Raw genomic sequence first — 26,404 nt, forward strand, 5'->3', positions numbered from 1 at the left:
AGCAAGGTGTTGGAAAAAGGGAAGGAAAGGCAGTAGCTATTTTAGATAGCGTGGTGAAGGCAAGGTAAGCATGTGATATGTGAAAGGAGATTTGAATGATGAGGAGCCAACTATGAAAACATCTAAGGAAGAATGTTCCAAGTAAAGTAAAGGACAGAGATAAAAGCCCTAAAAATGGACTGGACTTGACACATTCAGAGAACACAAAAGAAAAAAACCAGCATGGCTGGTGTATAGAGAACAGAGAGGAGAGTGGTATGACGGGAAGTCAGGGAGGCTGGCAGAATGGAAGACCTTCTAGGCCCTGTGTGGAATTTGGATTTTTTTTCCTGAATCACATGGGAGGGTATGATTTTTACCTGGTTTCTACTTATCTACAATCGCTTTGCTTTATGAAGATTATATTTTATACTGGCTATGTGAACATTTATGTTAAAAGGGTTGCCTTAAAACTACAGGTACACCCTCTCCAAATTGCCCTGTAGCCTGATTTATTCAACTCATGTTTCTTGAGTGCCTACTATGTTCCCAGCACTGGTCTAGAGCTGGAGATTTAACAATGACAAACATATGGTTTCTGCATCCAAGAACACACAGCCTCATACAAAAAGGTTTTGTTCTGTTTTTCACAGTTAACATTGTCTGCATTCTTGTAAGGATCAACCTGACTTTCCATGAACTTTTCTCTGGATCTTGGATAATATCTATTTTTAGTCCCATGCCTAAAAAGAAACGTTTATCCACTTTACCCAAAAGAAACGTTTAAGATATATCTATATGTTCATCACATTCTTGCCATTCTTTTTAGTTTCAGGATAAATCTCCCTAAAAAATGTTGTATAAGGAAACTGAATTTATATTATAAAATAGAAAAAGGAGTAGCACCGGTTTAGAACTTTTCTCTTAGAGTACCATTCCAAGTTAATTCAAAGTTGGAATTATATTAAGTAAACTGAAAATACCTATAATGCTCAATTACAGAATAGGGTTTCAGCATTGAGACATTTCTACCTCCTCCCTACATTAAGCTGCAAAAGTGCATAAAATGCAGATTACCCCCTCAGCCTGCTATTCAGATGGCTGATTACTTGTGGATGTTTTGTGACCTTAAGGAGCTGGATGATGAAGACAAAGGAATTCTGGTAAAGAAACCAAAAGTTGAAGGAAACACCAGTTTTGGGGGTTTAATCTATTGGGGCTGAATCTCAGCAACCATGGGCTACAGCTTTCTCCACACTTTTGAACATTTGTCTTGCTTCCCCCTTTTTCTTCTTTTTCCATTGGACTTTAAAATTTTAGGATATTTTTCCAGTCTATTTCTCTAACTATATCTTATCCTCTTTTTAAAATCTGTGCTTATCTTTCTGTTTCCTTTTTTATTTTTCCCATAATGTAAGAGTGACTTACGTTAAACAAGAATCACTAAAGGACCCTATCTATGAAACTCTAAAGTTGAAGGAAAGGCAAGACAGTTTTCTGAAGTTTGACTCTCCTTGAAGCCGAGAATGTTTCTAAATACATTATTCTCCTTTATAAGACCTAGCCTTTTGACCATTGAACATTTAGGAAACAAAAATACGTTGTATCTTAAAGATCCAGCTTCGTTGTAGATTCATTTCGGGTTAATAGACCTTAGACCTTCTCTCACTTTGTGAAAAAAGAACTCCTTGTTAATAATAAAATTAGCTAAACTGTGGCTGTGGAAATCTTTTAGGTTTCATAAGTCATGTGTGTTCTTTCCATTACTGTGACTGTACATATCGACGTATTTGGAGTAAAGCTTGGATGTTGGGAATACAACAGTCATTGAGAAATAGCAGTGCAAAGATCGATGAGTAATGTAGTCCCACATTTCTAACTGCCTATGGTGAAAAAAATGAGAACATTAACCATTGTCCTGTAAGTATTAAGGGCTATAATGTTTGAACCAAGAGTTATAAAAATATTGCAGTGGCTATTTTGCTAAGAATGGTGGTCAGCAGACACTTTTAAGAAGGGAAACATGTAGCTGAACTGTAGAGGAGAGAGAAGAGTTAGATGGGAGAAGTGGGTGAGAAGTAGGCTCCAGGCGGAGCAAACATGTGCAAAAACCAGGAGTCAAAGGGTTGCAAGGAAGCCTGAGCATGAAAGGTTTGTGTGGCGAAGGACATGCCCTTGGGAAGACATGACCATGGCAGGTCATGGCAGGCTCTGAGTGTCATTCTGAGGAGTTTAGGCTTTGTCTGAGAGCAAAGGGGAAAGCACCAGAACTCTCCTAGTAGGGGAAGGGAATGAATGGATTTGCTTTTGTACAGTATTTACTATGGCAGTCGTAAGTAGGGTGGTGTGATGGTTAATTTTATGTGTTTACTTGACTGGCATAAGGGATGCCCAGATAGTTGCTAAACAGTATTTCTGGTTGTGACTGTGAAGTGCTTCCCAAACAGATTAACCCTTTGTCTTCTTGAGCTGTGTTATCCATCTTCTCCTGCCCTCAGACATCAGAACTCTTGGTTCTCAGAGCTTTGGCCTTGGGATGGGAGTTATACCGTAAGTTCACCTGGTTCTTGGGCCTTTGAACTCAAACTAAATTATACTGCCAGCTTTCCTGGTTCTCTAACTTTACTCTTTCCCTTTATAGAAAGATTTATTTTTAATTTAAAAAAATCATTTATGTTTACCACCACTTCCTTCCCCAGTTTATCCTCCGAAGAAATGTCACACTTACAGACATTATATTCACATGTTCTGCAAACACTTTATTATGAATCTGTTAGGGTATATCCTTGCAAATATTTCTTTTCATTCTGTTTTATCCCTTAGGCAATGTCATGCACATACTACTGCAAACAGAATAGTAAAGCAATGTCTTGCTAGTTACCAACTCTGTCAATTCTTCCTTGTCAATGTCTCTCACTGTTGTCCTTTTCTCTCTCTGCCTCCTGTCATTATCCCCAGATGGTATGCCTGCCTTGGATGCTTTATCAGAGTTCTTGAGTACAAACAACAAAAATGGATTCTGCTTGATTTATGAAGAAAACAAATTTATTGAAAGGCCACTGAGTAACTTACAGAATCACAAAAAAGGTGGCAAAACCAGTTGTGGACAAAAAGAAAAAACAAAGAGAAGTTCCATAGCCATACTCCAGGCAGGGTTATCCCCCAAGGACAGCTGAGTAAAGACACTGCTCTCTGGTCAAACTGCCACAACTGGTCACAGAATCTAACTGTGGCAGTCTCTGCTGCCACTAGAAAACATTCTCCACTGTTGCCGCTGCTTTGCATCACTAGCTCCAGATTAAAAATCTCATCTGGTTGTGTCTGATTGCCCAAACCTAGGCCATAGGTCCATGCCTTTGTTCCCATGTTTCCAGAGGAGTCAAGTACCTGGCCTTTTCAACTTCTGTAGGTGAGAAGCAGCACCCACCTCCAACTACGACTTGTGCTATGGAGCATTCTGCAAATCAAAGAGTCAAACTCCAGTGTAACACACTTGTGTTTCAGCCACAGAAAGAGAACTGTCCCCTTGAATAACCCATTCACCTGGTTCTAATCGTTTACTTTACTGTTATATTCCACGCACTGTCCTGGACATGGATATGTGCTATATACTAATGATGTAAATATTAAGAATACAGGCCGGGCATGGTGGCTCACACCTGTAATCCCAGCACTTTGGGAGGCCAAGGCGGGTGAATCACCTGAGGTCAGGAGTTCAAAACCAGCCCGACCAACAAGGAGAAACCCCGTCTCTACTAAAAATACAAAATTAGCCAGGCATGGTGGTGCATGCCTGTAATCCCAACTACTCGGGAGGCTGAGGTAGGAGAATCACTTGAACCTAGGAGGCAGAGGTTGCAGTGAGCCAAGATTGCTCCATTGCACTCCAGCCTGAACAACAAGAGCGAAACTCCCTCTCAAAAAAAATAAATAAACTAAACTAAAATAAAAATTAAAATTTAAAAAAAAAGAATACAAGTGCCTGGATAAGTCTTTCCTAAAATGAAGCGATTATGTTGTTCCTCTTTTTGACCCTGTAATGGTTTCCAGTTACTTCAGACTCTTCAACTTAGTATTCAAAAACATTCCATTAATTGATCAATATTATATATACAGTCTTTTCTCTTATTATTTTCTAACACAAGTCTTCTACTCCAACTAGGATAGTTATCTTAAAATTTACATATACCACTTTTGCCCATTCTCTGCAAAATTATCTATCTCACACACTTTTCCCCAGCTTTTACCTGAACTCATCAATTTCCCCAAAGAGCCCCCACTTCTATTCTTTGCCTTCTTCATAATTCTACCTGAGAATCAATGAAAGTCATGAAGACATCTTAAATTAAGGCAGCCTTATTGTGAAACCATAGAATATTTGTGTATACTAGTCATACCTATACCTGCACCTTCATGCATAAATACGCCTTATAGATCCATTTCTACTTTTACCTGTGGATACTTTTACCTCTCCAAGTAGATGGTAAAGTATTTGAGGCAAGGATCGTATCTTCTCTTGTATCCCTTCTGTCTTATTTAGCATGTTAAATGCAGAGTCGACGCTATGTGTCTGTCGAACAACTGAGCAGATGTCTGGCCAGTTTCAGCTCAGCTGTCACTACCTGCTTACAAAGAATTGAGGATCTTAAAGCCAATTCTTCTGAAACTTAGTTTGTTTCTTTCTCTCCCACAATCACTAACTTTGGGTAAATTCTATTTATCACTTCACAAATAATACAAACTTTATATTGCAGTGGGAATCAAGTAAGAATGACTCAACACAAATTTAGTCATTACTAGAAATTACCTAAAGTGAATGCCTAGGTGATGCCAATAGTGTCATCTTTATAGAGGAAAGATGGCATTATCGTAAATTGAAAAAGTGAATTTCCATTATGCCATATAATTTTTTCATGATTTGCAAAGTTAAAACTGAAAAGAATTTGAACTCAAGAATCTGATTATTCTGTCGTTGTCACAGAATAACATATTAATTGGGCAAAATTAATTTGCAAAATGCCCTTGTGAATACAAACAAAATGTGTCTTTTGTAAATTAAGTAAAAAATAGATGCCTATTCCTCACACAAAGTTTCTTTCTGATGCTGTCAAAAGCAGTACTTTTTGAGAGAGTGAATTTTGGCAGATGGCATTACAATTCAAATAAAATGAAACAGTCTTCCAAATACATCCATATTTCCTTATCATGTGAATGCCAGAGAAATTTTTAAAGTTTCTAAATGTTTCTCTTCTAAGTGTCCTCATGAATATAACTTGTGTGAATGCATAAATACTAAATATTAAATTATGACTCTAATGCTAGCTGACAGACTTAACTGTATGTTGATATCTTTCTGTATAACCAGAACATATATTCACTATATCTATAGTACAAGGAATTCAATACAAAAAGATTTAGGAATGCTGAATTTGGACTCTGACTGAAGAGCAATGTGGAGAGAATTTCAGAGTTCTGGGGTATTCTTCATAAAAGCTGGGTACATAATGGCTGTTGAATACAGTGACCAAGTCTTTCCTTGCTTGTGGCTCTCCACATTTTCTTACTGCTATTTAGAACTTTAGGAATCCTAAGAAAAGACAGCCCAGAAAGCTTATTTCAAGGGATTTCAGCACTTCCATCTCCCACCCTCACCCAAAGAAATTTTAGTTATGACATTGGAAAAGTTAGTTTTCCATTCACTGAGTTTTCTTGAGGATCAGATCACGTAAAGCAATCATTTATGAGATCAGTGTCTGATATATAGCATCAATAAATTATATAAATTACTGCTAATTTTAGTACTATGGTGCTAAATAACTGAGGTGAGGCCAGAAGGGGCATGGAAAATGTAAAAGATCATATACTAAATGTGTTGTGGTAGGAACCTAAGTAGCACTATTGAAATTAAATATCACCCCCCCCTTTTTTTTTTAAATATAGAGTAGTGTGCCACCCACCCCCTCCCCCTGCCAGTAAGAATTGTCAGGTAAAGATTGCCAGCACAGCTCAAGGGTCGCTTCCCTATGAAGCACTTACTGTCTATTCTAATCCCTGCTGTAAATGGCCATTCCTTCATTTAAGTACCTCTCCCCACTTCTACCACAGCATGCCCAACTTAAGAACCTACATGTGTGTCTTCAGAGAACTATATAGTGAACCCCTTTACACAGAAAAATGTAAATCCCCAGCTCTTCGCACAGTATTCAATAAACGTTGAATAAATACAAATTTTATAATGTTCACATTCGTTACCAGTGAACAAAAGCATTGATCCATATTTCTCTCTGCTGTGCTGTATATAAAGCTGATAGGAGAAACAGAAACAAACCAAGGAATATCTGAAAATCTCTTCCATTTCTATAATTTTCTTGAGTTTTTTTATTGATTTGTTTGTATTTTGCTGAAAACGTGATATTGGACACCTTCATTTATAATAAATTCTATGTCTAATGGGAGTTTAAATATATTGCTCTTAGAAAAATGGTTTGGGAGGAATTTGGGATCTGTCTCAGTAGTGAGAGGTTCTGTCTAGATGTCAAATATAAAAGAAAAAGTTTGAAAGTATACAATATGGCGTTGCTTACAAAATTAAACTAAGAAAATTCTGAAATGTTACAAAGTAGTATTATTTCATTCTTGATTTTGTAAAAGGCAATAAAGTATAGTACTATTGGTCTGATTGTTAAAACCACAGTGTCCACATGAGGAAATAAAAGCTGCTAAGAGTCTACGTATGTTCCCAAAGCAATGTAACTAAACCTTTAATTGCTTTGTCCATAGTTTTTACTAAAACATTTCCTTTAATCCATATGTGCTTTTCTAACATCTGTGTTAGGGCAATCAAAGAGTAGGAAATTAGCTTTATAGAATATAGCCAATGTCAACTTTTTCTTCTCTCCTCTACCCCCACCCAGCACACTTTGGAAATATCTGAAATGTGGGGCAAACAGCAAACACTCTCACCATAAGAATACCTAGCTGAATTAATTATTAAAGAGCATAAAATCACAACAAAGGTATTAATATCACAAGAAGCCAAAATTCTTTGTGCTGCCCAAATATATGTCTAGGGTTGCTCTTCTGAGAAAGGTACAACATTTTATCTCTCCCAGTGCCACAGCAGACACATCATCTCATTCATTCCGTTAACACCTGTCTCTGTTGAGCACCTAACAGTAGGTTCCAGGAACACGAAGATGAGAAGATATGCTCCCTATCTTCAAGTTTCTCACCACGAAGCAGACAGAAAACCGACGGTCATAAGACATTCTTCAGAACTCAGTAGTCCCCTTTCTCTATGGAATAGTACATTCTTTGTGTCCCTCATTGTTTTCTCTTTTTCTTTGCCTCCCATGGAGCGTTTTCGTCTGTCTTGTGGCATCTGGTCCTACTGAGTTTTTTTCAACTCTCGCTTCTCACTGCAGAACTTCATAAATCACAGCAGTTTTAGAACTAATTTGTGTCTCTATTAAGTTGCTGAGTACATGTTAATTTTATTAACACTGATAAAGTAGCTTTCATGTTCTTCTTCATCTTTTATTTTCCAACTGGAAAATATCCTTTTTCTAGCACTGGAATTCTAAAACACAGATTTTATCTTTTACTTTCAAGTATTATCTCTGAGCAATAATTGATTGATCTTTGAGCAGAAATATATTTTTTAATTACTTAAATTTTTTCTTTAAAAAGTCACCTGATCAAGGAGAATGTTCTAATGAAAATATTATCTTTATTATAGTTGTTATTTCATGGACTATATTTGTAGTACCAATGTGATTCTGATTTGTAAACTAATGAAATGATTGTATTGCTTGTTACTGTATATTTTTTCTTTAAAAAGGCCATACCGTAATATCTTTAAAAATAGTCACTTATGTGTATATGAAATAGAAAATATAATCAAACAGAATTGTATTTGCTTTCAGGTGGTTTTTTAAATGGACCCCAGTTGAATCCCTTTTTACTAGTCAGTGTCTTCTTTATAAATCAGATCCCTTCTTCCATTTCTGAGGCCAAATTGCTAATGTCAATTGAACAATTAGCTAAATTCTCTTTATCCCAACCCCTTCAAGCCAAGTTCCCCTGGGAAGAAAAGAATAAAGTCTCCTCCTACTTAATAATTTTCTAATCCTCATCTTCTACACTGTATTATTAGCTGTTTTTCATGTTTCAGATAGTTCCAGGAAGCCTTTTTCCTTCAACAATTGTGGGACACATACACTAGTGATTTTTACCTGCCACACAGTCTAAGTTTGGACCCAATTCCTTCATCACTCACTATTCCATCAAGTCCTACTATTGCTGCTATTATGATTAGTACCACTGACGATGATGATGATGATGATGATGATGATGATAACAGCAGAGCAACAATAACAGTAGTAGCAATAGTCATAGCAGTACCTACTCTTTATTGAGTGCCAAGCATGTAGGGCAGTCTGTATTTCTATTCCTTATAACATCATGCAGAATAAATAAACTGAGGCTTATCCAAGAACACCCAACACTCAAATCATATTTGTCTGACCCCAAAGCCTGTGATGTTTCTGTCAAATATACTTATCTAAATATCTAATTCGATTTTTACGTCATGCTATTTAATAGCCAGGTTGGTATTTGCAAAGTACAACTCAGGTGTAAGAATAGATTTTATTTATTTATTTATTTATTTATTTATTTATTTATTTATTTGAGACAGAGTTTCACTTTGTTGCCCAGGCTGGAGTGCAGTGGCATGATCTCGGATCACTGCAACCTCTGCCTCCTGGATTTGAGTGCTCCTCCCACCTCAGCCTCCTGAGTAGCTGTGACTACAGGTGCATGCCGTCATACCTAATTAATTTTGTATTTTTTATAGAGATGGGGTTTCACCATGTTTCCTAGGCTGGTCTCAAACTCCTGGGCTCAAGCAATCTGCCTGCCTCAGCCTCTCAAAATGCTGGGTTCACAGGTGTGAGACACTGCATCCAGCCTGTTTTTATTTTCTGTAATCAATATCATCTTGTTTGAAGCCTTCATTGCTGGTGATGGAGGGTAAGAAAACTTAAGCTTGCTAATTAAAGACTTGCCTGTTTCTTTTACTTTAAATCAGCATTATTTGGGAAGGGTACAAATGTTTTGTCAGTTTTCAAGTTCAAATTCCCTGTCAGGCTTTTCCGTAATTGTGTCTCCTCTCCTCTTCCATCCGAGGTGCTGCCAAACAATAAGAGGAACAGGTGTCCTGTGGTGATGAGGGTGGGTCTGTGGTCTGCTTGCTGTTTGCTCTCTTTCCTGGTCTCTGCTGTAGTGTGACTTACACCTGTTCATGTTACAGTGCTTATCTTTTGCCTAGAGTTGTAAAGACTTCACACCCTGAGTCCTCACCTCCAAGTCTTATCCCCAGTCAAGGTGCATGAATGTCAAACATGGATTTCTGACTCTGTCTTTACATCTCCACTTGAGCAGACCAAAATCTCCTAAAATAAGTGTCTGCTTAAATAGGAGAAAAGCCACACCCAAGGAAGTATGAGTTTAAAAAGTACATTCATATGTTTATAAAACTATTGTCTCTGTAGTAGTACACCAATCTATCAGGGTTAATTTTGAAAATGCAAACTCAGAAGAATCTGAGACCAAATTTAAAATGTAGCCTAACACCGTGACCCAATAATTATATGAATTAATGACAATTTAGTTGGTGATGTTCTAGGTACAAATCATTATTTTTAGTGCTTTTTACCTCTAAATACCATTACAAGGCAAAAATTATGTGATTCCATATATTAAAGCCTGGGACCCTCTAAAGCTGTCTGTTTGGCTAACCCGTCTCATCCCAGTGCTGTTGAATAGTTTTCGTGTTTGCATGTATAGTCTCCCAAAGTTGCTGAGTCTTGCATCACATCACACTGTCACTGCTCAATATGATATACGCACAGTCCGGTTGCTACCAGAGGTACAAATCACAGCTCCACTTGGGCCTTTAACATTTCCTGAAAGCCTGGCATATATGTTAGACAAGCCTACAGGGCTTGCCTAATTTGTGGGATTGACTGGCTCTTTACATGCCAGGTAACGGAAGCTGAGAGAGACTCTGACAGCTTTATAAGGGTAATATTTTTCACTAGGGTGAAGCACTCTCCAAGAATTTTCCTGATGTTTTAGGCATCAGGAAACCTTGCAGGAACAGCAGGCATCATGTTTTCTATTCCAGTCCCTTTATATTTTGCAGATTTACTTACTGTGGAGAACATTAGGAAATCCTACCCACAGCTTTTTCCATGTACCTTCATTTCCTTCTACCATGAAACAAAGTAGTAATGCAATGCATGCCATTATTTCCAAATCCTCTAATTTTTTGCATTATTATATAGAGAGTATATATGCTGTATAGAGAGAATGCAAAATAGTGACACGTGTGTGTATATATATGTGTGTGTGTGTATATATATATCACTATTGTATTTTATAATTTTATCAAAAGGGATTTTGTATTCCATTAAGAAGAGATTACATTTCTTATTCTTGATGTTTAGTCCTTCTGCCCAAGAATGCTGCAGAGATGGGACAGAGCTGAAATGGCAAAGGTTCATATAAATTGCAATGGCCAGGTCTTTGGAATAAATATCCTGCCCACTGTTTGTGCTAGGGGCTTACTATTGGAAGCTGTTGCTCTCTTTGAATCAGGAAAATTAGGATTTGTACTAAAATCACACTACTTCCCTCTTTGAGCAAAAGACCATATTTGAAGTGGATGCTCATGTATGAAAACAGATCCCACTACAATGTGCATTAATAGATATTTTGTTGCTTTTTATAAGGTTGGTGTTATATGATTCAAGATTAATTATAACCTAAATGAAAGTATATTTGTAACATTTACATCATTCAACATTTATATCATTTACTCCTCAAATTTAAAGATTCTTATGTTCTTTCAAGTCAACGTTCACTACACTGTATTGCCAAGATGGAAAGAATTGTGATTTCAGTATCTCCACCTAGATTATCCAAAATAATCTAGAGAGGAAATTATTTTGGTAAAGAACATCTGAGAAACCCCACATACACATCTGACTATATAAATACAATTTAATGGTTGAATTTGGACATCACTTTCATTGAATTTTAATAGGCAGCAATGGTGCCTTAGATTAATACCAAATGGGGAGTCAGAAATGTCATTGTTACAGTTACACACTAAAGAGTCATCCTTTCATGCCAAGGGAAAAGCATTTTCCTGCTTATCTCAACTGTCAGTGCCTTTGGCACTCTGTGATCTGTCTGTGATAAGTAACGCTGAAAATTGTATATTATCTCCACTTGGAACAAGGATAAGATAGGCACCGTGAGGTTGGTCAGCTTGTCCACTGTGTTAATGTTTAAAACAATTCCACAACACAAAAAACGTGGAAGCTTTCCTCTCTTCCTTTTCCATCCAAATCACGTTGACAATCAGTACTTTTATTGAGTTTTCTTTGCATGCATCTGTTTCAAAAATGTCTGTGGATTACTTCCTTGTTCTAACAGGAAAACACAGAGCTTGGTAGAATAAAGTAGGGAATCTATGACACCCCATGTCACCCCAATTTGACAAGTGCCCAGCTTGCTCATCTATAAAGCATTCAGGTCTCTCAGGATCCGTGTGTTTCACGGCAAAAGCAAAACTGATATTACTATTTAGTGGCATGTAAAATTGTCATGATGCTGCTTACATCCAGTGTTATGGGAGACGCTTCAGACAGCACCGTCATAGACTTTGCTAATCTTATCTGCAAATTTTAGTGAGCATCCCTAGGTTTGTGCTCAGTCAGATCCGTTTCATTGGTCTAAGTGGCATTTTAATTAAACAATGCTTCAAGGCTGCATATTAAATAGAAAATGAAATTAGGGCATATTCCCAAGTAGAATTCAGTTTGTCTAATAAAATAAAGGTAAATTTTAAATTTCATTTTTTCAAATCCTTACTGTATTGATGTTAATGTTTAGCTGGCCCCAGAGATTTTAAACAGTAGGATTTTCTTGTAAACATCCAATTCATTAAATTTAAAAAGACTGCTCCACTAGAAAAATAAGATCTGCTGTGTGAATTCACCCCAAAATATTCAATTGAGAAATGTGTTGCTGACTTATTGCATTAGGATTATTTAAATCAATTGTGATGAATTATGCCTATGAAATATAATAGCCTGTGATTCCAAGCTGTTCATAAATTAGTTACCTGAGGGTTTAGGTAGAGTAAAATATACATGTACTTCTCTTAGTAGCATATATATATATATATATATATATATATATATTTTTTTTTTTTTTTTTTTTTTTTTTTTTGAGACAGAGTCTCGCTCTGTCGCCCAGGCTGGAGTGCAGTGGCCGGATCTCAGCTCACTGCAAGCTCCGCCTCCCGGGTTTACGCCATTCTCCTGCCTCAGCAGAGGGGGTGGAGGCGCCCGCCACCTCGCCCGGCTAGTTTTTTGTATTTTTTAGTAGAGACGGGGTTTCACCATATTAGCCAGGATGGTCTCGATCTCCTGACCTCGTGATCCGCCCGCCTCGGCCTCCCAAAGTGCTGGGATTACAGGCTTGAGCCACCGCGCCCAGCCACAGTAGCATATATTATAAATTGTAATGAATTAATAATTAGTGAAATTATTTGCTTATTGGCTGGCTCTGCCTGAAACTGTCTGATCCATGGATCTTCTGACTTGTCACTCTATTCTCGGGCCCAGCACAGTGCCTAGCTCACAGTAGGTTATCAATGAATATTTCTTGAAAAAAAAAGTCTCACAAAATATATTACATTATGAAAGCTGTGTTAGGTAATGCCATTGGTAAAATGACTACATTGTCCAAAGCAATCTACAGATTCAGGGCATTCCCTATCAAAATACTAATGTCATTCTTCATAGAATTAGAAAAAAATCCTAAATTTCATATGGAAACAAAAAAAGAACACAACTAGCCAAAGCAATTCTCAGCAACAATAACAAAGCTGGAGTCATCACTTTACCTGACTTAAAAATAGATTACAAGGGTATGGTAACCAAAACAACATGGTATTGGTATAAAAATAGATACATAGACTAATATAACGGAATAGAGAATCCAGAAATAAAGCCACATATTTACAGCTAACTGATCTTCGACAAAGCCAATAAAAACTTATGTTGGGGAAAGGACACCCTCTTCAATACATAGTGCTGGGAAAATTGTCATGTGCAGAAGAGTGAAACTGGACCCCGATCTCTCACTGTGTACAAAAATCAACTCAAATGGATGAATGACCTAAACATAAGACCCAAAACCATAAAAATATTAAAAGGAAACCTAGGGGAAGCTCTCTTGGACACTGTTCTGAGAAAATAATTTATGACTAAGACCTCAAAAGCACAGAGAACAAAAACAAAAGAAAAAGTGAACTATGTTAAACTAAAAATTTCTGCACAGCAAAGAAAACAAGCAGCAGAGTGGAAAGACAGCATGTTGAATAGAATAAAATATTAGCAAATCATTCATCCAACATGGGACTAATATCTAGAATATACAAAGAAATCAAATAGGAAAAAACAGATAATCCCATTAAAAAGTGGGCGAATGATATGAATAGACAGTTCTCAATACAAGATATACAAATGCTAACAGGGTATATTAAAAAAATCAGCATCACTAATCATCAGAGAAATGCGTACAAAAACCACAGTGAGATATCATCTTACCCAGTCAAAACGGTTATTATTAAAAAGACAAAAATAACCAGATGTTAGTGAGGATGCAGAGAAAAGGGAACTGTTGTACACTATTGGTGGCAATGTAATCTAATACACCCACTATGAAAAACAGTATGGAGATTTCTAAAAAAAAAAACTAAAAATAGAATCACCGTTCGATTCAGCAATCCCACTACAGGATATCTACCCAAAGCAAAAGAAATCAATATATCAAAGAGTTACCTGCACTCATGTGTTTATTGCAGCACTATTCAAAATAGCAAAGATATGAAATAAACCTAAGTGTTCATCAACAGATGAACTGATACAGAAAACGTAGTATATATACACAGTGGAATAATAATCATAAATTTTAAAAATCCAATCATGTCATCCAGCAACATGAATGGAACTTGAGGTCATTAAGTGGAGTAAGCCAGCACAAAAAGACAAATATCATATGTCCTCACTTATATGTGGGCACTAAAAAATATGATCATATAGAGGTAGAGAACGGTAAGAGAGATAACAGACTATGAAAGGTGAGTGGAAGTTGAGGGGAGGCTGAAGAAAAGTTGGTGTGAGTTAAAGGGTGCAAACATACAATAAGATAGAAGGAATAAATTCAGTGTTTGATAGATGGGTGACTATACTTAAAATTGTATTGTACTTGGGTGATAGACACCCTAATACCCTGACTAGATCACTATGCATTATATACATGTAAGTAAATTTCTTGTGTATGCCATAAGTTTGTATAAATAAATATGATTATTTCTCTTTTCAAACTCAATGAGTTTTTAATGCTTTTACCTTTTGAGTCGCTGTACAATGAAACCCTAATCCTAGAATCTCTCATTTCTTCAATATTTTGACTTAATTTTTTGACTGGTTAGCAATTTTATATACATTTAAGCTCATTTGCTATTGTTTGTATTTGATTTCAGGTTATTTTACATCTTTAATTTTATTTTTTGAATAAGAGAACATGAACATTTATGTAAAAGATATACTCAGAGAAGTCTCATTCCCTTTCCAATCCCTCCCACTCGTCTGTTCATGCCACCTCTTATAGTTAAGCAGTTTCTTTAGTTTCTGGCTCTCCTTCTTATGTTCTTTTTCTAAAAATGAGCATTTGAATGTTTTTGTTTAACAGTATGATCTGCAAATAACTGCATATCAGATCATAGAGACTTTCTCACAAATTGTACAGCTGTATAGTTCTGTACTGTCTGCACATATCACGTTCATTGAACCACTCATCTCTAGTTGGGTATATAGATTGTTTCCATGATTTGCTGTTAAAATAATGACACATTGAATAACTTTGTTTATTTGCTGAAAAAGTATTGTTGAAGATGATAAAACTGTAGAGAAATTCCTCAGAGGAGAGATTATCGAGTCAAAGGGTAAAATTTATCTGGTTATGTTAGCTATTGCCAAATTCTCCTAGAGGTTGTACAACATTGCCTATCCGCCAGCAAAGTATGAAGGGCCAGTTTCCCCACAACCTTGTCTGAGAGTGTGTTGTCAAGCTTTTGAACTTTTGTGTCTGTTAGAGAAAGATATCTCAATATGGTGTTAATTTGCGTTTCTTCTATAATGAAGGAGGTAGAACATCTTTTTCCATTTAAGGGTCATTTGTATATACTTTCTGTGAACTCCCTATTCCTGGCTATTGCATATTCCTCTGTTAGGTTGTTAGCTTTTTTCCTTCCATTTAAAAAAGTTCTTTGTTAAGGAGAGTAGCTCTTTATCACTGATATGTTACAAATATTTTCTCTCAGTTCATCATTTATCTTTTAGTATTAGTTATGGTATTTTGAGCTATAGAAGATTTCTTTTCTGTTTTTATGTAGTTAAATTGGTCACGTTTGAATCAGAGTAAGAAAGCCTTTCCTTATACCTGGGTTATAAAGGAATTTCCCCTAGTACTCATATTGTTTCTTTCTTTCTTTTTTTCTTTCTTTTTTAAATTGAGACAGAGTCTCATATGTCACCCAGGCTGGAGTGCAGTGGCGCGATCTGGACTCACTGCAATTTCTCCCTCCCGAGGTAAAGCGATTTTCCTGCCTCAGCCTCCCGAGTAGCTGGGATTACAGATGCACGCCACAATGGCCAGCTAATTTTTGTATTTTTAGTAGAGACAAGGTTTCGCCATGTTGGCCAGGCTCATCTCAAACTCCTGACCTCAAGTGGTTTCCCTGCCTCAACTTTCTAAAATGCTGGGATTACAGGTGTGAGCCACCACACCCAGCCTCATTTTGTTTCATTTGTTTATTTTATACTTAGAGATTACTATGGTAAATTGACTAAAAACCTGTCTAATTAAGCTAGAAAATGGGGCTCATTTCCATCAATTATATTTGCCTAAGAAATTACCCATTTTATTCAGGTTTTAAAATTTTGTTAGTGTACATTCGTGCCAGGTATTGCTTTATTTTTGTTTTTATGGATACATAGTATGTGCATATATTTATGGGATACATGAGATAATTTAATATAGGCATTCAACACATAATAATCATGTGAGGATAAACAGGATATCCAACACTTCAAGTGTCTTTGTGCTACAAACATGTCAGTTATATTCTTTTAGTTATTTTTAAATGTACGGTAAAATACTGTTGACTATAGTCACCCTGTTGTGCAATCAAATACTAAATCTTATTCATTCTATCTAACTATATTTTTGTACCCTTTAACTATCCCCACTTCCTCTGCTACCCTTACCAACCTCTGGTAACAATCATTCCACTCTATGTATTCATGAGTTCGGTTGTTTTAAGTTTTAGCTCCCACAACTGGGTGAGAACATGTGACATTTGTCTTTCTGTGCCTGGCTTGTTTCACTTAATATAATGCCCTCGAGTTTTGTCCATGTCATTGCAACTGACAGGATCTCATTCCTTATTATGGTTGAATAGTACTCCGTTGTATATACATAGCACATTTTCTTTACTCATCCATCTGTTGATGGACACTTACGGTTGTTTCCAACTCTTGGCTATTTTTACTATTGCTTCCTTCTTGGTACTTCTTGCTTTATTATATATGACTTACCTCTTTTTAATCTTAAGCTAGCTAGTGTTTATTTTGCTTTTTTTAAAAAGTAGTCTATTTTGTACAATACTAATTTTTGCTTTTATTGTTTTCCGTGTGTGGGGGGGGGGGGGTCTCTAGAGGTTCCTTTGTTGTTCTTTTTATAGCTTTTTATTTTTTTTTAATTTTTTTTTCAACTGTGAATAATTTTTATTTCTTATTTTTCTTACATGAATGTATGATTTGTTTTTTATAGAAAATTTAGGAAACATTTAAAATACAAAAAAGAAAATCCATATTTCTACTACCTAAGCTCAAATCACTTTATTCGTATTTTTGTGTGTATCATGGTTACTTTTTCTCCATTTATATACATATAAAATCCCATTTAAGCAATGGAATTTTACTATTTTATAATCTTTTAAAACAAACCTCATGACATATTTATAATATCTTTTTAGTACATAGTCTTCCTCAACATCAATTTCAGTGCTTTCACAATATTCTAGTGCATGGATATGCCATACTTTATTTCTATCATATTTTAGAACGTCCTATTAGTGCACATTTACCTTTCAATTTTTTGCTACTATAAATGATACTGTGATGAATATGCATGTAGCTAGATTTTTTTTTCTCAAGTCTATGATTATTATTTGCTTGTCACTGCTAGTGGAAATGCTGGATCAAATGACCTCTCCAATTTTAATTGAAGCTACAGATTCTAAGACAATTTTCATAAAGAAGGAAAATACCTTTAGCATGAAATTTTTAATTCTTTTCATCTAGGTCTCATATTTTGTTAATAGACTTTGAATTAAAAGTCAAGAGTTTCACATAAAATACTAAATTGTGAGTAAAACAAGATCTTTCAGTCTAACTAGGAAATCAATCAGTTTTTATCTGATAAAAAACATAAGGTTTTTGGTATAAATAGGATCTATACACTGCACTTAAAATATGCAGTGCCTGGGCTGGGCGCAGTGGCTCATGCCTGTAATCCCAGCACTTTGGGAGGCCAAGGCAGGTGGATCACTTGAGACCAGCCAGGACAACATGGTAAAACCCTGTCTCTACTAAAAATACAAGCTTTTTAAATTGTGAATTTACTTTTATTATTTCCATTTTTCCATGTTTATATATTGTAAAATTTCCTCTGGTCACTGTTTTAATTGTATGCTACAGATTTTTTATTTAATATTTTTACTCATTCATTTTAGAAAATATGCAATTCCAGTTTACATTTCCTCTTTGGACCAAGAGTTATTTCAAGTTCTTAATTTCTAGATGAAATTTTCTTGGATCATAATTTTGATACTAACATCTAGATTTTATTGCATTATGGTCAAGATTATTGTTTGCACTATTTCTGCTCATAATCTAACAATTTTAGAGAGTGTTCCATGCATACTTGAGAAGGATATGTATTTTCTATTATTGTAGTATGAAATTGGAGAGAGAAAGATGGATGGAAAGAAAGGGAGTAAGAGCCAAAAGATCTGCCTAATTATGATATTTAGTTCTTTCATATCTGTAATTTTGTCAACTTTATCTATCTTAGACTGAAAATAGTCAAAGTGCTTCTTATTAGTGTATTTTTCCTCACAACTCATGTAGTTACTGTTTTGTAAAGATGGTTCACAAATATTGATAACTGTTGTAGAGCACTATGAATTGTGACCTTTATTGTTATAAAGTTGGATTCCTTGTCATATTTAATGCTTTTGGCTTGAATTCTTCCATCTAATAGGAAGACTGTAAACTCTGTTTTATTTTTCTTCTCAGGCCTATCTTTGCCCAAACTTTATTTTTAGCTCTCTGAGTCACTTTCTTTAAATGTCTGTCATCTTTACAGGATGGAGTCAAGTTTTTCTTTATAAGCCAGACCGAAAATCTTAATAAGAAAGATAAATTACATTCAATTCTATGTTTGGTTTTAACTATCATATCTTATTTATTGCCCATATTATAATATGACTGTTTATTTCTCTATGCGACCTATTTTATTCTTTTTTATTTTACTTTGGTATTTAGGATGGTTTTTAATTGTGTTCTAATGTTTGTCTTTGTACTGATAACTTTTATAAGGCCCTTATTCAGTTGTCAATTTTAAATACTATTCATTGACCCTCACCTGTTGCCTAAGCAATAGTCCGTGAGCTCATTGGCCATTCTACTTTTTTTCCCCTCTCCTCTCTTTTTTAATTATATTACTTCCATATTGTCTAAACATAAGACATTTACATATTCTTCTATCTTTGTCCACCTTTGATATAAGCTTAGCTCTACAATTAAATGTGTTGAATGATTACCATCAGTCCTTTCCTCAAATTACCTCTTGGTCGAAGTAGCTTGGTTTAATTAAGTAGGTATGTGTCAGGAAGGGATCTTGGGTAAAATAAACTGTGTATATGGTGGAGGGTGTGTGTGTGTGTGTGTGCGCGCGTGCACATGATAGTAGGGGTTGATAATGAATATTTGAAGTACAATTTGGCTGGATATAAAATTCTTAGCTCACACTTTCTTTGAGAGTCTTTAAAATGCTGCTTCACTGTTTTCTAGATGTGTTCGTTCTTCCTGAGATTTAATGTTAATTTGATTTTTCCATTGTAAGGAGCTTATCTTTTAGCCATGTTTTCTCTACCTTTTAAAGTCTAATGTCTTACTGGTATGTATTTTGGAATTAACTGGGGCCAGCTCTTCCGGCTATATGGCAACCCTTTTCAATATATAAATATAGTTATTTTATTTCTGAAAATTTTTATTGGATCACAATTTTATGTATTAGTTCTATTATATTTTCTTCTTATTCATGTATTCCAATTATGCATATGCTGGATTACCTCTGCCTACCTTCTATATTATTGACCTCTCTGATTCTTTTTACCTTTTTGTTTATTTCATTTACATTCTCTTGGCTATTGTCGTGGCTTTCCTCAATAGTCCTTATATTTTCAGTTCACTCTATTTTCTCTTTGGCAGTTTGTAATTTGGTCATCTCAAATTTTTTAAAATTTTATTTCATCATTTTTCTCAACTATCTTTTACTATCTATCTGTTCTTTGTCCATTAATGTTCAAAGCTTTTAAATATGTGATTCAAAGTGGCGTTTTTATTTATAAGCATTTGTTTCAAAATATCTCTAGGTTTTATTATAACTTTCTTGTTTGCAATTTTGTTTTTGTTTTCTCTTGAGATAAATTTTCATTAGCTGAATTGTTTTGGCTGTCATTTTCTGATTATTTTCTTATAGTAACTTTCTATAAATATTGTCTGCTATTTTTTTGTTTGTTTAGTTTGAAATTTCTTTTGTTCCTAGACCAGCGATAACAGTTTCGTGTAAGCAAAAGTAAAGGACTTGGTGGATTACTACATTTTTTAGGTCATGAGCACCCCTTCTGTTGCTTTCATGAAGTACAGATTCCTCAGTGGATGTCTTTTTTATTTTAATTTTTTATTTTTATTTTTATTTTTATTTTGCAGAGTAGTTGGTGTGTCTTATGAACTTATCTGCAGATACTTGATATTCACCTCATACTTTTTTCCTTCATAGCCAAGTCTCCAAGGAGCATCCCCCTCTCCCAGTAACATCATCCCGCTTTTCTTCAGAAGCTGGGCCTTCCCAAGACTGTTATTCTGCTCACTGTCAAACCCCTTTCTTTCAATTCTTCATAGTTGTGTTCTAATAGAGCAGGTTTGTTAGAAACATTTTTTCACTCGGGATGGGAATTTACCTTTCTGAGCATGATTTTTTCTGTTTTCCCACCTTACCTCACACTTGCTACACCCTACCCTCCTTTCTGCACAGTCTCCACTCTGAGTCTAGCTGGCTGCACTGGATTGGGGCGTTCACATACCTACTTACATATAACTTCTGAAGTTCATAGTATTTTGTTTCTCCTCATAATGTTGTAGGTGTAGGTTATGGGTGGCTTTATTTCTCTCTTAGTAGATATTTACTGTTTTTAAGGGATAAGTAGAGAGGTTAAAATGTATATGTCAGCCTTTATACTATAAGAGTCCAGGATGTTTACATAAGGATTTTCAGATGGATAATGATGATGATAAATAGTTGGATGGGTAGATTAACACAGGCTTCTAGATGTTAAAACTGGAGATGCTTATTTTGAAGTCCTCTGCATATAGTTGCTTCCCAAATCTTTCTTTGTAGCTAGCCCTTTCTACAGAGTACTAGAAATATAAAGACAAAGACCTACTAGGTTCATCATGTTTTGACCTTGTAATGCCACTTGCAAACTTAAACCAAAGATGACTCTTGCTTAGTCTTTACCAGACAACATCCTTTATAGTGCCATGCTTTTCTGCCACCACTTCTTGTCACCATCTCAAATACATAGATATTATATTTAAGTTAGTGTTGCAAAAGTTCACAGCTTTTCTCCAGATAGTAAAGAGCCCCTGAATCCCCAAAATACTATTGAGTGCATACTTTTTCATACATCAATAGCCGCCAAGAAAATTGTATCCATTTTCTATTAAGTTGGTAAGATATATTAAGGAATAAATTTATTTGAAAATTTTTCTGCACTCACACCTTTCATCAACAACCAGCCCATAAAATCATGGTCAGTATTTTAATTTTTATTATAATATGGTGTAATTAAGTATTCAGGTCGATTCCACTTGATATGAATTAAATATCATCACTGTAGACTACAGCTCGGCTAGTTTTTCTATCCACTGTAAACCAGTAAATCTCCTATACCCAGAGTTCATAAATAAAGACTTCATAGCCTACATTTCCATGATATTGACTGGGTTTGTGCTCCCACGTAGACAATATCTGAGAAAGATGAAAGAGAGTGGAATATAAAGGAGCAACATTTTCTATGTTCAGTTTTAGGGTTTTTTTAGTTTGTTCTTTGGTTTTGGTTTAGTTGTTTATTTTCCTGACTGAATGGAATAAAGATTTCTGGTAAAAAGGAGCAAACTGAAACCTTGATACACGGAAAAAGGTCTGAAAGGTTATACCTCCAGCTTTACCTGTACATAAGGTGATGGGACTGTGGTTAGCTTTCATTAATGTATGGATTTAGCTTTAAAAAAAAAAAATACATTCAGGATTTACTTTTATATTATCAAATGCATTTTTGAATAAAGGAAAAAAGAGACAAAGATATAATACCTTTTGTCGGCAAAAAGTCGTCTATTGTATATTTTATCCTTGCACAATGGTCTTTCTCTTCCTCCTTTTTCTTGTTAATTCTAAAAAAAATTTTCATATTTTAAACTCACTTATAGTAAGGATTCCTCAAACTCCTAAAGACCAACTAGGAGGAAAAGCCTTATAACTTTTACAAGAAAATTTAGTTATACTCTCCAGTTTGTATACTAAGTATACAGCAAAAATCTAAAATATTAGAGGAAAAGGTTTTGTGATAATTAGCTATTACCATATAATACACTACACATTACTTAACCTATGGAAATTTTTTATGTTCTTTTGTACAATCATCACCTCTAAAACAAGAACCACAAATTTTGTTTTTTTTAAAAAGGCTAGTCAATATAAAATAATATAGGGTTGAAGGATATAGTTTCTGTTTTTTGGTTTCTGCCTCTCTCTCTAATATCTGAGTACATTGCATGATTCCTAAACTGGGCTGCCTTTCTGGAATAGGAGGCCCATTCTGGTCTTCCCACCAGAACAGACCTCCATACAACCTTACATGAAGTTATATAACCAAATGCTTGTTGTGGCCCGTACAAGACACTGCCTCCCAAGAAGGGAACAGTGCCTGACTCTAGATTTAGCATTCCTGTTACTGAATCTGTGACTTCTAGGACCCAGGATGCAGCTGCATTTAAACATGAATGTTGTATTTACCCAGTTTTTCTAGGGAGCAGAAAGACAGACAACAGAAAAATAAATAAATAAAAGGTAAGATAGCAAAATTAAAAGTCATTCTCTTGAATATAGCTATTGAAAGACATCACAAGGCTGAGGATGGTAGTTCACCCCTGTAATCCCAGCACTTTGGGAGACCAAGGCAGATGGATCACCTGAGATCAGAGTTGGAGACCAGCCTTGTCAACATGGTGCAACCCCATCTCTACTAAAAATACAAAAAAATTAGCAAGGTGTAGTGGTGCACGCTTGTGATCCCAGCTACTCGGGAGGCTGAGCCACAAGAATTACTTGAACCCAGCAGGTGAAGTTTGCAGTGAGCCAAGATTGTGCCACTGTCCTCCAGCCTGGGTGACAGAGCGAGACTCTGTCTCAAAAAAAAAAAAAAAAAGACAATACAAAAGAAGAATACAAGTGCAAAAATCCTACATTCTCATTTTATTTAAATTTCAGTTCTATCAAAATGAACCCAGTGTTCTATGTGTCTGATTTCACATTAATAAAGTGTGAACATGAGACCAAAACCTGGCAAGACACAATGAAAAAAGAAAGCTTACAGGCCAATATCCCTGATCAACATAGATGCAAAAATCCTCAACAAAATACTAGCAAACCAACTTCAAGTTCTCAAAAGCAATTGCAACAAAAACAAAAATTGAGAAGTGGGAGCCAGTTAAACTAAAGAGCTTCTGCACAGCAGAAGAAACTATCAACGGAGTTAAAAGATCTACAGAATGGGAGAAAATATTTGCAAACTATTTATCTGACAAAAATCTAATATCCAAAATTCTTAAGAAACTTAATTGAACAAGCAAAAAACAAATAACTTTATTTAAAAATGGGCAAAAGACACGAACAGACTTCCCACAAAAGAAGACATACAAGCAGCTAACAAACATATAAAGATATTCCATATCACTAATCATCAGAGAAACACAACTCAAACCACAAAAGAATACCATCCTATACTAGTCAGAATGGCTATTAATAAAAAGTCAGAAAACAACAGATGTTGGTGAAGCTGCAGAGAAAGGGGAACACTTATATGGAAAGCAGTTTGACACTTTCTCAAAGAACTTAAAATAGAATTACTAGTTGAGCAAGTAATCCTGCTACAGGGTATACACCCAAAAGAAAACAAATCATTTTGCTAAAAGACACATGCACTCACATATTTTTGCTGTAGCACTTTTTACAATAGCAGAGACATGGAATCAACCTAGGTGCCCAAAATGGTGGATTGGATAAAGAAAATGTGGTACATATGCACCATGGAATACTATACAGCCATACAAAATAACAAAATCATGTCCTTTGCAGCAACATGAATGCAGCTAGAGGCCATTATCCTAAGCAATTTAATGCAAGAAGAGAAAATCAAATATTGCATGTTCTCACTTATAAGTGGGAGCTAAACATTGGATACTCATGAACATAAAGATGGCAACAATAGACACTTGAGGCTACTAGAAGGTGAAGGGAAGGAGGGGAAAACTGTTATGTATCACTATGCTCAGTAGCTGGGTGATGGGATCATTCATACCCCAAACCTCAGCATCATGAAATATACCCAGATAAGACACCTGCACATGTACCCCACTGAAACTAAACTAAAAGTTGTAAAGGTTTTTAAAATAAAGTGTGAGTAGAAGTCCTCTAATCAATGGTAAGAGTAAGTGACCTAGATTTTTCCATGTTTTCATTTTGAAGTTATTTTAAACCTCTAAAAAATTACAAAAATAGTACAAAGTGGCTCCACATAACTCCCACTTAGCTGCCACTAACATTTACATCTTTCATAAGTACAGTCATTGAGCCCAGGAAATTAATATCCATATAAACTATTAACTAATCTTCAAATCTTATGTGAATTTTTCCAGTTGCTCCACTAATGTCCTTCTTCTGGTTCAAGATCCAATTCATTATCCCACAACAAATTTAGTTATCACATCTCCATATTCTCCTTCACTCTGTGATAATATCCCAGTCTGTTTTTCTCTTTCATGACCTCGGCCCTCTCTAAGAGTACTTGTCAGTTACTTTATTGAATGTCCCTCCACTTGAGTATGTCATATGTTTCTCATGATCAAAATGGCATTCCTGGCCAGGCACAGTGGTGCGCACTGTGGTTCCAACTACTCAGAAGGCTGAGGGGAGAGGATTGCTCGAGCCCAGTAGTTTGAGTTCAGCTTGGGCAACACAGTGGAACCCCGACTGTTTAAAAATACACACACATAAGGTTATTTATTTTTGACAAGTATACTACAGAGGTAAAGCTGTGCCCTTCTCAGTGCACAGTATCAGAATGTGGATATCTTCTTACTGAGCTAGCATAAAGGGGTCTCTATTTTCTGTAATGAAAGTGTACCTGACTAAAAATTAAGTAAATAAATGAAATAGTGGATAAGCTTTCTGATGTGCTGCTGAATCCGGTTTGCCAGTATTTTATTGAGGATTATTGCATCGATGTTCATCAGGGATATTGGTCTAAAATTCTCTTTTTTTGTTGTGTCTCTGCCAGGCTTTGGTATCAGGATGATGTTGGCCTCATAAAATGAGTTAGGGAGGATTCCCTCTTTTTCTATTGATTGGAATAGTTTCAGAAGGAGTGGTACCAACTCCTCCTTGTACCTCTGGTAGAATTCAGCTGTGAATCCATCTGGTCCTGGACTTTTTTTGGTTGGTAGGCTATTAATTATTGCCTCAATTTCAGAGCCTGCTATTGGTGTATTCAGGGATTCAACTTCTTCCTGGTTTAGTCTTGGAAGAGTGTAAGTGTCCAGGAAATTATCCATTTCTTCTAGATTTTCTAGTTTATTTGCGTAGAGGTGTTTATAGTATTCTCTGATGGTAGTTTGTATTTCTGTGGGGTCGGTGGTGATATCCCCTTTATCATTTTTTATTGCGTCTATTTGATTCTCTCTCTTTTCATCTTTATTAGTCTTGCTAGCGGTCTGTCAATTGGGAAGCACAATTAAATTTAAAAAATATAGCAGGCTGACTATGCCAGAATCCAGGCAAAGCTAGGTGCATGTTTAATCATTTGGTTTTTTCCAGTTTTAGAAGCTGATATGATTGACTACAAATTAATCTAGACTTTTACAGGGTAGGAATATTTAATCACTGAATTTGCTCCATGGTTCCATGGCCTGAAGAAAATCTCAATTAAAACAGTTCTTAATGCAGCATTAACCTTGCTGATCTCAAGTGTTTATTTTTTCCTGTTGCATAGTGTATGTTATTCTTTCATCAGTGTGACCTTAATCATCCACAGATTTGTCAGGTATTGTTGAATACAGTATTCTAAATAACCTAGGACCCAAAAGCTCCAAGCTACATGCTTGCCTGATTGGGCAAATAGTACAATGTTGGAAATTCTTTTTCTCATCTTTTAGTTTAATTTAAAGAAGCAGCAGTTGTTTTGTTTTTGTTAAAACTAATCCAAGTCCAAATAACTTAATTTTCACAGTGAAAGATAATTCTTAACTTTTTAATTTTTCATCATCTAGATGTGTACTCTTCAGTGTATACCGTTAAGAAGTTTATTTTATGACTTGTCTTTTTACAAGTGAAGAAAAATTTGTGAAAATTGTGGTTTTTCATTAGCATGCTAGCTTAAATCTTTGTTTTTGAAGCAAAATGTCGTTAAAAGAATACACACAAACACACATGTGCCAACACATACACACAGCTACACATTCATATATGTACATACATACAAGTACCTTTTTTAACATTAGTTGTATATTTTTACGTCCATTCTGACATAAATGAAGCAATGCATGTATCTGTTACTGGTTTCTTGTAAGATTCAGCCAACAATTCCTTGAAAATA

The 26,404-nt window shown here is 35.5% G+C and overlaps 1 protein-coding gene across 36 annotated transcripts in view; it reads left to right on the forward strand.

Moving 5' to 3' along the window:
- Positions 1–26,404, forward strand: part of MAGI2 (membrane associated guanylate kinase, WW and PDZ domain containing 2) — a 1,469,004-nt gene that overhangs the window by 1,076,984 nt on the left and 365,616 nt on the right. The window lies entirely within an intron of this gene.

Source organism: Macaca fascicularis, chromosome 3 (genome assembly GCF_037993035.2).
Source record: "Macaca fascicularis isolate 582-1 chromosome 3, T2T-MFA8v1.1".
In the NCBI taxonomy this organism is placed as follows: Eukaryota; Metazoa; Chordata; class Mammalia; order Primates; family Cercopithecidae; genus Macaca; species Macaca fascicularis.